Source organism: Nyctereutes procyonoides, unplaced genomic scaffold (assembly GCF_905146905.1).
Source record: "Nyctereutes procyonoides isolate TBG_1078 unplaced genomic scaffold, NYPRO_anot_genome, whole genome shotgun sequence".
Taxonomy (NCBI): domain Eukaryota; kingdom Metazoa; phylum Chordata; class Mammalia; order Carnivora; family Canidae; genus Nyctereutes; species Nyctereutes procyonoides.
In genome coordinates, this window is record NW_026575139.1 from 29,183,094 (window position 1) to 29,198,823 (window position 15,730).

At 44.2% G+C, this 15,730-nt stretch overlaps 1 protein-coding gene across 3 annotated transcripts in view; it reads right to left on the reverse strand.

Annotated features, from left to right (window-relative positions):
* Positions 1-15,730, reverse strand: part of SUSD6 (sushi domain containing 6) — a 97,128-nt gene that overhangs the window by 71,199 nt on the left and 10,199 nt on the right. Inside the window, exon 2 of one of the 3 annotated variants that reach the window (XM_055303754.1) lies at positions 2,075-2,189. The exons of the other annotated variants lie outside the window; for them this stretch is intronic. The gene's annotated coding sequence lies outside the window, so the exon portion shown is untranslated. The remainder of the gene's footprint in view (positions 1-2,074; positions 2,190-15,730) is intronic. 3 annotated transcript variants of the gene reach the window in all.

Below are 15,730 nucleotides of genomic sequence, written 5' to 3' on the forward strand. Positions count from 1 at the left end.
CGCTGGAAGAGAAGACAAAATGTGGGGTGAAGGGGGGCTGGACTCTGCTGACTAGTTTGTGCAGTGAAAGAGATTAGGTTGCTGCTCACCCCTTGCCCTACCCACTGTCACTAGCAGCAGATGGCCCAGACCCAGGCAGCTGGCAGCCACAGCAATCTGCACGCACCTGCCTACCCCTCCCTCAGGGCGGCAGATGAGGAAGAGCAGGGCAAAGTCCAGACCCATTCCAGGTCAAAGCAACACCTAGAAAGAGCACCCCCAGGGTGGGGTGGCAACATCACTCAATGCTTTGCCACACTGAGATGAACCTTGAAAACAACTCTCAGCATTATCCAAGGTTCTCCTGTACCCACACACAAATCAGAAAAAGAGGGCTTGGTAAGGTGGGAAACATCTCCCTGGGTACGCTGGGCATGCTGGCCTAGGAGGGGTCATTTAATCATTCAACATTTGTGTGTACACATCACACTGCAGGCCCACAAGAGCCAACAGGGCATTCGGTGGTGAGAACAGACAGTCTCTGCCCTCATGAAACACAAAGAAACAGACACTAACACAGTGGGATAAGTGCTGAGCACAGAGTGATATGGCAATACAAGGAGGGGCACCCCCGCCAGTATGGGGGCAAGCAGCAGTCTAAACTGACACTGACTGTAGGAAGGGGCATTCCAGGGAGAGGAACAGCATGTGCCAAAGCCTGGAGGCAAAAGAGAACTGGGAAGCACAAGTTTTTCTGCCTTTTTGGCCTCTGGTCACCCTGACCAGAAGCACATTCGTGGGGATCCTAACACATTATTATCTGAAGGAACTGGGGGCCTCGGGGTCATCTTGTAAAGTCCAATCTATCCATTTTAGAAGGAGAGCTGAGGTCCAGAAAGGGGCCATGACTTGCTCAGGGACACTGCTTATTGATGGCTGAACCAGAACTCAGTTCTCCTATCTCTTCACTTAAGCAGAGTTCCCTCAAATATTCTTCAATCAGAATCCAAACACTGTGCTCCCTAGTGCCAGCCCCAGCACTGTTCCCCACTGTGCTCTGTGCATTCAGGGGGACCCAAGGCTCAGCTCACATCCATGAGGAAGTTCAGCAGCATCAGTCTCCAGGAACTCCAACATGGCAGGAACAATTCATGAAAAAGCAAGAGTGGCTACCTGCCTCTACCGGAAAAGAGGCTGAGGGCATGCACATCAACAATCAAGGTAGGGTGTTGTTTTTTGTGGAGTGTTTTGAGGGGACATTTAACAAAAAATTGGCCTCCTTTGAAAATGAAGGAGGGTCATTCAGAAAACTGGAGGAGACTATCAGTTAACACAGAAACGGGAGATAAGTCTGAATGACTGCCAAACCAGGCAAGCTTAATTAAGACTCTCCTACCCTTGGGACGCCCGGGTGGCTCAGCGGTTGAGCGCCTTCCTTCGGCCCAGGGAATGATCCTAGAGTCCAAGGATCGAGTCCCACATCGGGCTCCCTGCATGGAGCCTGCTTCTCTCTCTCTCTTTCATGAATAAATAAACAAAATCTTAAACAAAAAAACTCTCCTACCCTTTCCCCAAGAAGCCCACCCCTCCTCTGGCTGATTCGAACTAAACTGAGCTGTGAGAAGCAGTCATTTCAGGGAAGCTGAAGGCGTCCCTGTTGGCCTAGCCTTGGGGGATGGGCCAGCATCCAAGGAGCCAAGCCACTAAAACTTCAAGGCACAGCTGCCCTTAGTGTCATCTCAGTATCTGCCTTCAATAGCACGTGCTCTAGGAAGGTCCCCCAGCCTTCAGCCTGCCACCCACCCACTCTGGATCAGTGTATGCAGTGTGGAAGTACTCATTAGCTTTTCAAGTGTAACCCTCTATAGAATCTGAATAGAAGGCAGTTACTCAGCTGCAAAGCAGAATTCCTCCTCCGCTGATAAAACAAAACTGCATGCCATAGACCAGCTAGCTGGTGAAAACTGTGGAAAGCAGCTAAGGGGCACTAGAGTTAAGCCCATTTACTAATCTCATGTAAATGCCTGGCGAACTTCAGCTTCAAGGCCATGAAGCATCAGTATGATGAAAACATCATCAAGATCAGAATTCTTACCTGTCCCAATGTCCTTGGACACCACCTGTGACCTCACATTCAAGTACAATCCTGGCCTTGGGTGCCAGTGCCAGCTCGGGACCCTAGACATGGATATTCTGGGCAAGGAAGGGGCCTGCAAGAAAAACGGACTTACTCAGGGGCTGAAGAGCAATGTTTGCTCTAATACAACAAAAGGACCATAATGGGGACCTTGCAACCTAAACTCCTTCGTATCTGCCACAAGGAACCTCTGAGTGGAGGAGTGCGTGTGTGGTGTGTGTTGGGGGGTAACACTGTAGCCAGACTTCCTTTTCTTTCATCCAAACAGCAACCCTTAAGAACTTGCCTTCCTGAAAGACAAATGCAGTTCATTTTCAAACATCACTGAGAGAACTTCTTGTTTTCTCTGCTTTTTAAAACAGATGAATGCTCCCCTAGGGAAAAAGCAGCTGTAAATACAGGAGAGGGCAGAAAAAGAATCCTGCTATGAGTTCCAGAGGAACCATTATACCATTGTAAAAAGTGTTCTCAAAAAATAAAAAAACAACATACCCAATCCAAATGGAAAACACACAACTTTGTTCAAAGTACTTCTCTAAAGTATAACCTTTGGGCAGATGATTTCTCTATACTCCAAGGCTGTTTTTTCCTCTACTCAACACCATGACCTTCACATATAAAGTGAGTTAGTAATTTTCTTCCCGGGAGACTTGGAAAGAACTAGCTCACAACTCAATCAGTGTATCTGCTACTGAGTGCCCATCATCATCACCATCATCATCAAAGTGCTAAACTTCATTACCAAACTGCTACAGAAATTTAAGTAAATGTAAGCCATTGTTTTTAGGCAGACAGAGACCACAATATTTACTAGCTGAAAACAGGATAGGAAAAAGGAATAAATCGGAGAGAGGCAGCCTGGCTTCTGCACTTATTACTTTCCAAAAGGAATAGCATTTTTCAAAAGCTCAGGATTCTGGGAAATCACCCACTGGCTTATTATAACCCTCCATCCAACAGTAATGAGGCTGCCACCTCGAAACCCATTTGCCAAAAATAAAAGATCTAAAGAGGTGTTTCAGAGAAAGTTTGGGAGAAGAAAATTCAAGCTGGTTTTATTTTCACATAAGCTACAATTAAATGGCTTTGCCTTCGCAACCACACTTCCTACCTACAATTCCAGTAAGTTTAGATGTGCCCCATAGACTTAAACCGGATTACAGGGAATTCAGCTGGCTAAAACTGGTCCCAGCCCACAGCCATTATTAGTTATTTACCTGTTTCATTGTCCTAGGTGGGTCTGAGAAATAAAAGGCAGACTGAGGAGAGAGCATGATGCTTAAAATTCTGCTGAAGTTAGAAAAGGAAGACACTGCTTTTAATTTCATGTAAGATTCTACTATTAGAAGAAAAAAAAATGCAACAAAAGCTATAAGCCCCATCAGCAACAAAGAAAGAAAACGCCTGTATTTGCAGAATACATTCACACCCCCCTAATGTCCCAGAGGAATCAATACAGATGCCATTAACAAATAAATCAAATTCTGAGTCCAATAGGTCTGTTACCTTAAGCTATAAGCTTCCCTATGGCCAAGCACCTTTCACCCTCCTTTTAGAAAGATTCACTACACAGGCATCTGGCCTCACAATTCCCCAAGAACCCTAGTGACCTTCTAGTATGAGCATATTTTCCACGTAAACCAGGATTTCAAGAGAATCTCAGAATGAGGTAAACTCTTCAGGGACAGGCCTGATCCTTCTGCCCTTTCCATTCTCTCTTAGATCCTGGTTTCCAGAGCAATTGAACAACTCCTGGATGGTCTTCGGGCCTCCAGACCATGCAGAATTCTGCTAGGAATTACACTCTCAAAGCACTGTCAGATCACCTTTCACCTCTAATGGGTCACCTATGTCTACCCTATGTAGCATTATTTTCTGTCAGTCCTCTATACACAGCTTGCAAAATGCAAAGAAGGCACAGGCCCCAGCCCACCTGGAACCTTCAAGGGAGGCTGCAAACCCAGACAGCAAACAATCAACGCACACAATAAGGCAGGAGTATCTATTTCAGTATTCCATGTGGGTGTAATAAAATGCTAAATCGTGAGGTATAAATTAGATAATAAGGAAGAACAAGCAGCAATTTGTAACCTAAGGACAAAATAATGAAAACAAACAAACAGAAAGGGTCTGAACCAAGACAAAGAGGATCTTAAGAGGAAGGAAGGAAAGAAGGGGCGCCTGGGTGGCTCAGTTGGTTGTGTCCAACTCTTGACTTTGGCTCAGTTCAAAATCACAGGATCATGAAATGGAGCCCAGAGCTCCACATGGGGCTCCGCAGTCCGTGGGGAGTCTGTTTCTCTCCTTCTACCTCTCCCACACAGGCACACTCTCTCTAAAAATCAATCAATCAATTAAAAAAGGGGGGGGGGGAATGAAAAAGGAAGAGATCTGACCTGAAAGCCTGGAGAGCTGAATAAGCATGGAAAAAGAAGGAATTTCTTGGGCTGGGAGGCTGAAGTAAGAGGAGTCGGGGAAAGGAGAGGGAGAGAGGCCATGAATTAGGGAAAAACAGAAAGAAAAAAATCCCATTTGAGATCCTCTAGGGCACAGGACAATTCTTAGGGCTTCCCTAGTATCTATCACCTTGTAGGCTCCAGTTATTCTACAGAGTATTAAGTATCCAACTGAATACTTAGAGTAAAGCCAGTCTGTACATCCATGAAAAAAACAGGCAGAGAAATTCCACTTTGGATGGAGTGAGAGCCATGAATGTTCTTGAGCAAGAAACACAACCTAAGCCAAGTGAAAAAGTATTTACTAAAAGCCTACAATGTGAGGGGCACCAGAATACTTAGTCCTTGCCCTCAAGGGGCACTGCCACCATGGAAAGGAATGGTTAATTCCACCTCCCATATATATAGGTCTTCATTCTTTTACCTAATCTCATGAGATAAGAACAATGTTCATGGGAGATAAATGTGGCAAGAGAGACTAAAGCAGCCTAATTGGTGAGAGAGGATGATGAGGTCTGGTCAGGATGGTAGTGGCAGAAACCCACAGAAGAAAGAATTGGCAGGGGCTGGTTACTGACTAGAAAAGAGGGGATCAGAGAAAGGGGGTCATGATAACAAAGAAGTTAGAGAGCAGGAAGATGTGGGTTTCAGTTCCCAGATGGTGACACTATTTCAAGCCATGCTTTCACTCCCTTGACCACCAAATGCTAAGGTCAACCAGCTCAGCCATTCTCCTATTTCTGGGAATGGGGATTACATATTCCATCCTTCCCATCAGCCAATGGTCTTTTAAGCTAGTTGTGATTTCCTGTAATTCCCATTTGCAAGGAGGTGAAAAGGATCGATAAGGAGAAGAGGTGACAATTCCTTTGTCCATCACAAAAGTAATAAATATATCTCAACAGTCCTGCACTAAAATTTTACTGGCAGCTCTTATTCTGGGAAAAGGAGAAGGAAGCATTATGTTTAAAAAGCCCTGAGCTGAGGTGCCTGGAAGGCTCAGGCTAAGCATCTGCCTTCGGCTGGGGTCAGGATCCCAGAGTCCTGGTATCAAGCCCCACATTAGACTCCATTCTCAGCGGGGAGCCTGCTTCTCCCCTCTCCCTCTGCTGCCACTCCCCTGCTTGTGCTCAATCTGTCAAAATAATAATAATTTTTAAAAAACAAAAACAAAAAAACGACCCTGAGGCAGTGTTCTCCTCACCCAATGAGTTCTCCTTCTAGGCAGAACCTCCCTAGCTGCATTTAATGAGAGAAGAGGGATGAGACAGGGAAGCATCCATCCACCCTGAGAGCCAGTACCAGTTCCTATAGAGAAAAGAGGCCCAAGAACCCTCAGCACCTAGCTGTGTGAAAAATGAGCACAAAGTCAGGAAAGCAGAATCAACAGAAAACCAGGCCCCAAATGCCTGAACTCACAGCACATTGGAAACCAGCGGCTGGCCTTCCACATAACTGCTCTGAAGGCGGAGAGGACCCCTGGAGACAAGGGGGTTGCCAAGTGCTTGTCCCAAAGTGGGGCTGCCCTCTGTAAGGCTGAGCCACAGAAGGGCCACTGAGGCTCCCAGAAATGTGGCCCTTCTCTCCAAGACACTTCTGGCCATTCTGCCATCCCTGACTACCCTAGACAGAAGCAGCATGGTAACAGGTGAGCCGTGGTGAGAGCTGGAAGGGAAACCATAGGTGATTTTCTCCCTCTGTGACTGCGAGCAAGCTTCACTTCCTGAACTTTCTTAAAGAAACAAATATAACTTGAGATTTCTCAGTGTTTCAAAAACAAGTAAGTTAACAGGGGAAATGAATTTGAGATGTATACTTTACAAAGGAAAAGTGCAATTTAGCCCTCTCTCTTATTAAACAAGAATAAAGGGGGGGAAGTACAGATTGAATGAAAAACACTTATTGGTTAAAGCAACTTGGTGGATTCTCTGACATTTTCTAAAGAAGCACCTCCCTCCCACCTGTGACAGATTTTGACAGCTTGAGCAGTCACGCTTCACACAACAACCTCAAACAACTAAAATAAAACTAGGGTGTGACCTGAGAATATCTGTTATGGCAAAGCATTTTCTCAGTGCTTCTGTTTGGGCTTCTTATGGACCACAAAAGGCCTTTTTATAAGCCTGTGGCCTAGCTGTATCACCAAGGAGTGGGATGTCTTGTCAATCTGAAAGGAATAGTTTCTATAACTGGGGTGGTCATACTCCCGGTGATGTGGACCCTCAGAACAGTAACAGCAGCATCATTATTATAAACAGACACTTGACTGCTTAATTACTGTACATGGATCTAAGTATTTTCTGTGTAATATTTGATTTAATCCTCACAACAACCTTAAAAGGTAGGTATTAGGACTATCTCCATTTTTAGACAAGGCACAAAGAAGTTAAGTAACTTGCCCCAGGTCATTACAATTAGCAATTCATGACACCAAGATTACAAACTAAGCAGTCTCACCCCAAAGCACACAATCTCGGTAGAGGGTCAAATTTATTCTGTATTAGATTAATGTAATTGATTTTAAATATTAAAATTATCCTGGATGTATTACGGAACAGGAGGCAAAATTCTCATTCATTATAAAAGAAAACAGGAAGCCTTGAAGACTGTTCACACTCTATGCGTGAAGAGAGCTCTATACCCTCTTGAGGTGGGCTTGGACCTGGCTCTGCAGCTCTACTTCAGAACCTGAGCAAAGGGAAGTGTTTTATATGTGAATGCCAGGACCTCACCCACAAGGGAACTGATTCCCAAACTGTAAGATGGATCAGGTAATTCTAATTAACCACACTTTGAGAAACACTGCTTTGGGGCATTCTAGAAACTTCTGAAGCTGCTGCAAATTTGGGAACTAGGTCATTAGATGTTGAAGGCTAATTCCCCTGAACTGCTAATGAGACAGGCACCGCATGTTAAAAAAAAAGCTGTTGAAAGTGGAGTGGACTAAAACAGAAATTCAAAGACATTAACTCCCAGAGCTCTCTTTACAGATTTGGATCTAATGGAGAGATTGCCCTCTCCACGATGTGCATATATGCTTGTTTCCAATAGTCCACAGCTGAGATAAACTGGCTAGAATGTGCCTCAAAAATGAGCTTAATTGCTCTGGAAAATAACAGCCAAAGATGGATATGCTGCATATTAGTGATCAAATTCAGATATCCTTAATAGTAACTTCAACAGGAAAAGGCTGAGAGGGGATGAATTTTTTTTTTTTTTATATTTGTTCTTTAAAGTCCCAACATAGAGCACCTTGCCTGGGTCTTTGTACTCATGTGTAAATTGAATAAAGATGTACTTACTTTAGGATTTGCCTCTCTATGTTTTAGTATGTCAGAAAGTGCCCATCCACATAGGTGAGCTCACCAATTTTATCCTTCTTCCTTGACTTAAATTATCTATTTCAATTGCATAACTATACAAGAAACATGCCTCCAGGTTCAGAAAGGGTTCCAGTAATTTAATTAAGTTATGTAGAAATACTAATGCTTTCCTGGGAACCAGGCTGACCCTTCCCAGCTCCTTTCTAGTCTCCCAGGTAAGTCCTGCCTGCTGCCCTCCCCTTAAGGTGGAATGCTCTTTCTTCCTGGATTTCCACAGTCCTAACAGAGGCTGGCTCTGCTACGTACCAGCATGCCATTCTAGAAAGGTTCTTTTAAATCCAATTTAGCATTAATTCTCACAACTATAAAATGGGTGTAAGCAACCTACTTCAAAGTTGCTGTGAAGATTACACAAGTTAATACAAATAAAGCACTTAGAACAGTGCCTGACAGGTAGAAAGCACTCCACGACATGTTATCTTTTATTATGAGTCTACCTCATAATATTAAAAAAGTTTTACATGAATCTAGAGCTTCATAATTTTCAAAGCAGTCTCAATTCATTATTGCTACAATTAGTCCTCACAATAAGGATTTAAGTCAGACAAGACTGAAAGTGTATGGACATTTCCTGCTATAATGAAGAACTGAACTGGTCAGACCATGGGAGCTCAGTTACTCAATATCTCCTTGGAGTTAGAGTTGGAAAACTGTCTCAGTCATCTTTGTATTCCACCTCCATACATACTAGCAAGAATCAATAAACCAATGTTGAATTGGACTGAATGTAGGGTTTGACCATACCATCAACAGAGCAACTCTAGCCTTGTGGCAAGGAGTTAGGGGACACATCAGAATCATTATTCTAGGGAATGCCTGGCTACCCCGAACACAGACAGACAAGAGGGCTACCTTTCCCAGTCCTGAACCCAATTCATCTTTGGTTTTTTTGGTTTTTTTTTTTTTATATTTTTTTTTTAAGATTTTATTTATTTATTCATGAGAGACAGAGAGAGGCAGGCAGACACACAGGCAGAGGGAGAAGCAGGCTCCATGCAGGGAGCCCGATGTGGGACTCGATCCTAGGTCTCCAGGATCACGCCCTGGGCCGAAGGCAGGCGCTCAACTGCTGAGCCACCCAGGCATCCCCTAATTCATCTTTGAGAAGAAAAGAAGCATCTACAGGAGAAAGAGCAGTCAGAGGTCACTCAGAGGTAAATGGCAGAAGTGTCCTTGCACAACCTCTGAGGCAGCACGGAACCAGGATATTATAACGGGGCATAACCCAGCCCCTCCTACTGGGCCAAATAGGGATCCATAAATGCGGCATCTCAAAGGCAGATAATACTGCCTTCCCTAACTGAAATGGGAGTTGCCTTTCAGTAGAGTCCTGGCCAGTCTATAAATACCAGGGATTAAAAGGCTTCCTGTGGGGTCAACTGCCACCTGCCTAAATAGAGAGACTATCTGGTCTTCCAGACCCCAAACAAACCCCACAGAGTTTCCCTGAGGGAAAAGCTGCCATCATCCAACAGTATATACCCCCTCCTTCCAAGTAATACCTCAATCTTTTTATTTCCCCCACTTTGGTTGTTTTCTTTTTTTTTTTTTAAGATTTTATTTATTTATTCATGAGAGACACATAGAGAGAGAGAGGGGCAGAGACACAGGCAGAGGAAGAACCAGGCTCCATGCAGGGAGCCCAACGTGGGATTCGATCCCGGGTCTTCAGGATCATGCATGGCCTGGACTGAAGGCGGCGTTAAACCACTGAGCCACCCGGGCTGCCCCCACTTTGGTTTATTTTTACTCACCAACCTCTCCTTCTCAGACCTTTACCCAGGACCATCCACTCCCGTGCATCCCTCCACTGCAGCTCGCACCTGGCTCTGACCTCCTCTCTCCAGGTGTTTGTTCTGTCGCCCTCACCACCTCATCCTCCATCCCACCACCTTCCTAACCCATATATATTGTATCTGCCCTGAAAAACATGGCTTTGGAATCACTCCAACCTTGGTTCTACCTCCAACAGAGTAATTTACAGTACTTAACCTTTTAGAGCTTTTCTGATCTAGAAACTGAAGACAAGCCACAGAAGTACAGTACCTGGCACACACCATGCACTCAATACTTCCTACCTTGTCCTACTCTCCACTTTCTTCTTTCTTTCCTAGGCTCCATGACTCTGAATATCACTGTTTCTAGGTATCATATGTACTACATCCAAATGTCTTAACTGAAAGGAGTAACTCAAATGATGAACATTTTAGTCACCAATGTTATCCATGTAGCAGGTACATTCTGGGACAAGGTCTCATCAGCAACCTTCAAATTACACTAGAGAGAAGACTGGTTACCTTAAAACCTCCCCACCACAAATGGGCCATTTGGTGATGAAAGTAACCAGGGGGGAACAGGAAGACACAGAGCTGAGAGTCACTTGTGGCCAGAAGCAAGGGGGAAATAAAGGCCTCTGTAAGGTAAGGGCAGCACTTTCACATGCGACTAAAACCCCAAAAGAAAGCTTCCCATAATTCCACATTTACATGTAAAAATGTTTAATTAATTCTGTCAGCAAGAACAGCTGCCAGTTTCACTAGAAACACCATCTGGTTCATTTCTGATAAGGCCCACGCACGACTTCACATAGGCCAAAGACTGCCTACAATATGGTTCCCAAAAGGTGGCATCCTAGATGACAGCTCCAAGGCAGTGTGCCATTCCTCTCTCCCCAGTGCACGGAAGCTGCTCCTGTAAGTTCAATGATTAGGCCTGAAATAAACCCAGAGCTTGGTTCTTTTGTAAGTATCTCCTCCAAATCTTCCAGGCATCGCCCTGGCTAACTCAACATATGGCCGTAAGACAAGTCACCAAATTAATCTGTGCCTTGCTTCCTATAACTTTGAAGTGGGCATACATTCCAACTCACTTCCAGACATCAACCAGAATCAACTTAAGCAGGTCTGTCTTCAAAAACCAGATAAATACTCTAGAAACATGATAAACAGCCTGAACAACTTGGTTTTTTTTAAAGATTTTATTTATTTATTCATGAGAGACAGAGAGAGAGAGAGGCAGAGAAACAGAGGGAGAAGCAGCCTCTCTGCTAGGAGCCGTACATGGAACTTGATCCCAGGACCCCAGGATCAGGCCCTGAGCTGAAGGCAGACACTCAACCACTAAGCCACCCAGGTGTCCCAACAACTGTATTTTAGAGGGGCTTTCATAAAGTGGGTGCAAGGGTAGCTTCTCCACTGTAGAGTCTCATTCTGCAATTAGCCAAAATTAAGAGGGTCCCTTCCACAAGGTCTTTAAGCTCCTCCAAGGATCTTCCTTTTGCCAAGCCAACAGGAAGCAGTGGAGGCCTTTATGTACCCACAAATAATGAAAGAAAGCAAGCTGGGAATGAGAGCAGACTTGTCTAGAGGTGCACAGACTTGACTGGTACTAAGTACTGAAAAGTGACTGCCTCAACAGCAAGGCCCTTCAGATCCTGATGTGGAATTATACAATGTGAATGCAATACTACAGCAAGTATATGTTCCAAAATAGACTACAAGGTTTGCCAGCCACCACTAAATGCAAATTTGGAAAAGGGTGTATTTGAAACACATGAAAACAACATAAAAACTATGAAGTGCAAGAGTCTGTATAAATACCCATACTCACTGGGCAAATTTAGATGGGTAAAACTTTTGACATTGAGTTGCTTATATCATTCACCAAATGGTAAGTACTTCATGAACCCTATGAAGAAGAGGACAAGGCAAATGTTGTAAAGTCTGATTAAGAGAAAACCAAAGACACAGGGTGAAAGGTGTAATACAAACCCAACGTGAGGAACTGGTGGCATTAGCTCTGACCCCCTAAGTTTGGTGATGAGAACTCCCACTTTCTGGAAACAATTCCGGGCAGGAATCACCCAGGGTACCCCCCCCAACTGCCCTCCCTACCCAGGCAAATGTGAATATACAGAACATAAGCCCACAGCAGCAAAGCTCAAAATCTATTTCCCATCAAGTCTAACTTCAACTCAAGCATTCAGTCCCACAAACAGGCAGACAGTACTTTCTGGAGCAGGAGGGAAATCACAGGCAGTACCAAAGTGGTACAGAGAGAGGTCTTCCCCTAGGGAGGCTAAGTCCATCCTTGTGCAGGCCTTCCAGGGTGAAGGAAGAAGAGGTAAGCAGACTAAGGACTGTTGGTGTGGACTCCAGCAGGAGGACAGTTAACAGAGAAGGCCATTTCCGCTGCTAACTCAACATGGCCTCAAGACAAGTCACCAAACGACTCTGTGCCTCACTTTCTGTAACTCTGAAGTGGGCATAACTCCACCTTGCTTCCAGTACAGCTGTGAGAATAACAGCTGATAACAGTTAATTTACTGAGCACTAACCACATGCCAGATACCAGGCTAACTGCTTGATATGTCTCCTCCAAGCCCCCATGCATAGTAAACATTACTATAAACCCCCATTTTCAGTTGAAGAAACCGGTGGCTTAACAAAGAGTACCCAAAGCCACACAAGGCAGACTGAAAATTTAACGCTACAAAAGCAAGAGTTGACCATGAATTAATATTAGTATCACTTCTTCCCCAAACAGACTGCCATTTGAGTATTTTTTTAGTTGCCAGGTACTGTACCTGGTTTTAAATATCCCATTTTAGGGCAACCCTGGTGGCTCAGCGGTTTAGCTCTGCCTTCATCCCAGGGGGTGATCCTGGAGACCCGGGATCGAGTCCCGTGTCGGGCTCCCTGCATGGAGCCTGCTTCTCTCTCTGCCTGTGTCTCTGCCTCTCTCTGTGTGTGTGTGTGTCTCTCATGAATAAATAAATAAAATCTTTAATAAACAAATAAATAAATATCCCATTTTATTTGATTTTCATAATAATCCCATAAGGGAGTACTTTTAAGTTATAAGTGCCAACAGTCAAAAATTCAAATGACAGAAAAAGAAAGCTTAAGAAGTTACCATTTTCCTGTTCCCCTTCATCAGCCCCAAATTCCCCATAGCAAATAATCATTAATATTTTGGTAGCTACCTTTCTGGAGACAGGCAGTGTTAACAATATCATCTCCATTCTACAAATGACAAAAATAAGGACGAGAGAGGTTAAACTTGATCAAGCATACAGCTGGAAAATGGCTGAGCTGACAGTGAAAGCGTGGTTAGTCTGAGTACCAGGGCTGCTATCTTTCACTTGCCTCCCACTTCTTAAAACAATCGCCCATTTTCATTCACCACAGGAAAGGGGGAAACTGCCTGGCCCACAGCCAGTCTTACTCCTCCACTTTCCTAACTACATGGAAAAAAACAGACAGAGCTGTCCAAGCACACCCTGCCCCAGTAACATCAGCACTGCTTTATGTTTCTCTAAATCTAAGCTGTCATGGGTGAAATGGGACCTCCACTTCCAACCTCCTCCCTGCCCACACAGACTCATCTTTTCCTCTGAAAACAAGGGCAGGACAATGGGGAAGAGGAGGTCAAGCCTTGCCTACAGGAAACCCAACATCCCTTTATCGGCAGAAAAAGGAAGGATGTTTCTATAGGAGCTTTCACAAGTTCTCAGGTGAAGACTGTGCCCCTTTGGAAACAGCATTTACAGAGTTGCTCAAAATCCCCATCAGAGTCCTTAAGACTCAAAGAACTCAGAACAACTTCTCTGGCTTACCCTCAAATGGACCTTTTAATAACCCCAAACTGCACGGTTTTCTAGATACCAGGGTTTTGACCCTATGGCCTCTCCCCTCCTCCAAAAATAAAAATAAAAGCCCCTTGGGGGGATCCCTGGGTGGCACAGTGGTTTAGCACCTGCCTTTGGCCCGGGGCGCGATCCTGGAGACCCAGGATCGAGTCCCACGTTGGGCTCCCGGTGCATGGAGCCTGCTTCTCCCTCTGCCTGTGTCTCTGCCTCTCTGTCTCTCTCATGAATAAATAAATCTTTAAAAAAAAAAAATCTTCCTCACAGTATTATAGGACATCTTACTTGAAAGCCCTTTGTAAAATGAAGAAATCTGTATTGCTATTAATATGGATGCCCAGCCTGCATAGTAAACACAGCGGAGACTTAAACCAGACCCTCCATCCTCAAGGGGCTTAAAATCTGAGTGGAAAAGACAAGCCAAAATAAATACCATAGAACATTTGTTAGTCTGTGTGCTACAAGAATCCCTATGGGGAGATGATTAAATGGGAAAGAGCATTCAATAAATACTTGTTCAATTAATAAATGAATTCAGATACACTGCTTGAAAAATACCTACCTTGTTGCTAGTCACAGAAAGTTTTACTAAGACAAAGGCTCTGAAATCTGTTCATTCTGCTGTTGCTCACATATATCCAAGAAAAGCAGTGAGCATTTGTAGAGAGCTGGCCTTCTTTGAGATGTGATTTTCCAAAAGCATGCACAGACCTTCAAAGGAGATGACCCACACAATTACATTTTATAATTTGAGAAATAATAGAACCACTCCCAAAAGAGCGCAGTTCTGGAGAACAAACAGAAATAAGCCATCCTACTAACTACTTCCTTGACTGCAACCAGATTCACAGTGATGCTAAAAATATATTAAGTAAATAAGGCCAAACGTAGATAGATACACACTTGTAGGTTGGATTTAGGCCATGATCAATGATGCCTCCTAAGGTTTTTAAAAGATAGAGTTCTAGAAACAAAAATCTGGGCCTGATAATTAGCAAGGGTAACTCTGGTCTTGGGACCAAAATTTTTTTTTTTTTAAGATTTTATTTATTTATTTGAGATAGAGACAGAGACAGCAGAGCAAGAAAGAAAGCATGAGCTGGGGTAGTGGCAGAAGGAAAGGAAGAAGCAGGCTTCCCACTGAGCAGGGAGCCCAACATGGGGCTGGATCCCAGCAACCTGGGATCATGACCTGAGCCAAAGGCAGATGCTTAACTGACTGAGTCATCTGGGCGCCCTGGAACCAAATTCTTAAGGGGTCCTGTAGTTTGGTTTTCACTGGCCTTGCTAAAACATTTGGAAGAACCTCCAGCACCCTCTCTTTCCTTCACCTCCTCCCACCTCTGCAGACTCTGAGCAGTATTCTTTTCCTGCTACCAATCAGAGTGAAGTTGGTGAATGTTGGGATCCCTGGGTGGCACAGCAGTTTGGCGCCTGCCTTTGGCCCAGGGCGCGATCCTGGAGACCTGGGATCAAGTCCCACGTCGGGCTTCCAGTGCATGGAGCCTGCTTCTCCCTGTGCCTGTGTCTTTGCCTCCCTCTCTGTGTGTGACTATCATAAATAAAAATTAAAAAAAAAAAAAAAGTTGGTGAGTGTTAACCTCTTTTTATCACCTTGTTTATATTTGTTTTTCACTCAAACTAGGCCTCCCTCCAAATGTCTCTTTTCAGAATTTCATAGAATTTTCATAGAATTTTCTACATATCAATACCACTCTTTAATTCCTTGTCATCACAGTTCACGGGCTCAAAGTCCCCTTGCCCTCTCATTCTATTGACTGATTTTTTTTTTTTATTCTACTGACTGATTTTAATCCTCTATCCCTGGTCAACCACTTATCAACCAACCAAATAACCCAGGAGCTGAGTACGAAGAAGTGGACAAGACAGTCACTGACCTCAGGTGACTCCCAACCTCAGCCTAGAACCTGGACCAACACAGAGATAGCTACCCATAGAGGTAAAATATATGGGGTTAGGTGCTTATTGGGAGGCTTATGTGTGCCAATATTGTATTAGATCCTTTGTTGTACCAGCAGGTTATAAAGCCACAGACAGATCAAGAGATAGCACAAGTCAACATTTACATCTGAAATTGACACTTGGGGGCAGCCCCGGTGGCTCAACG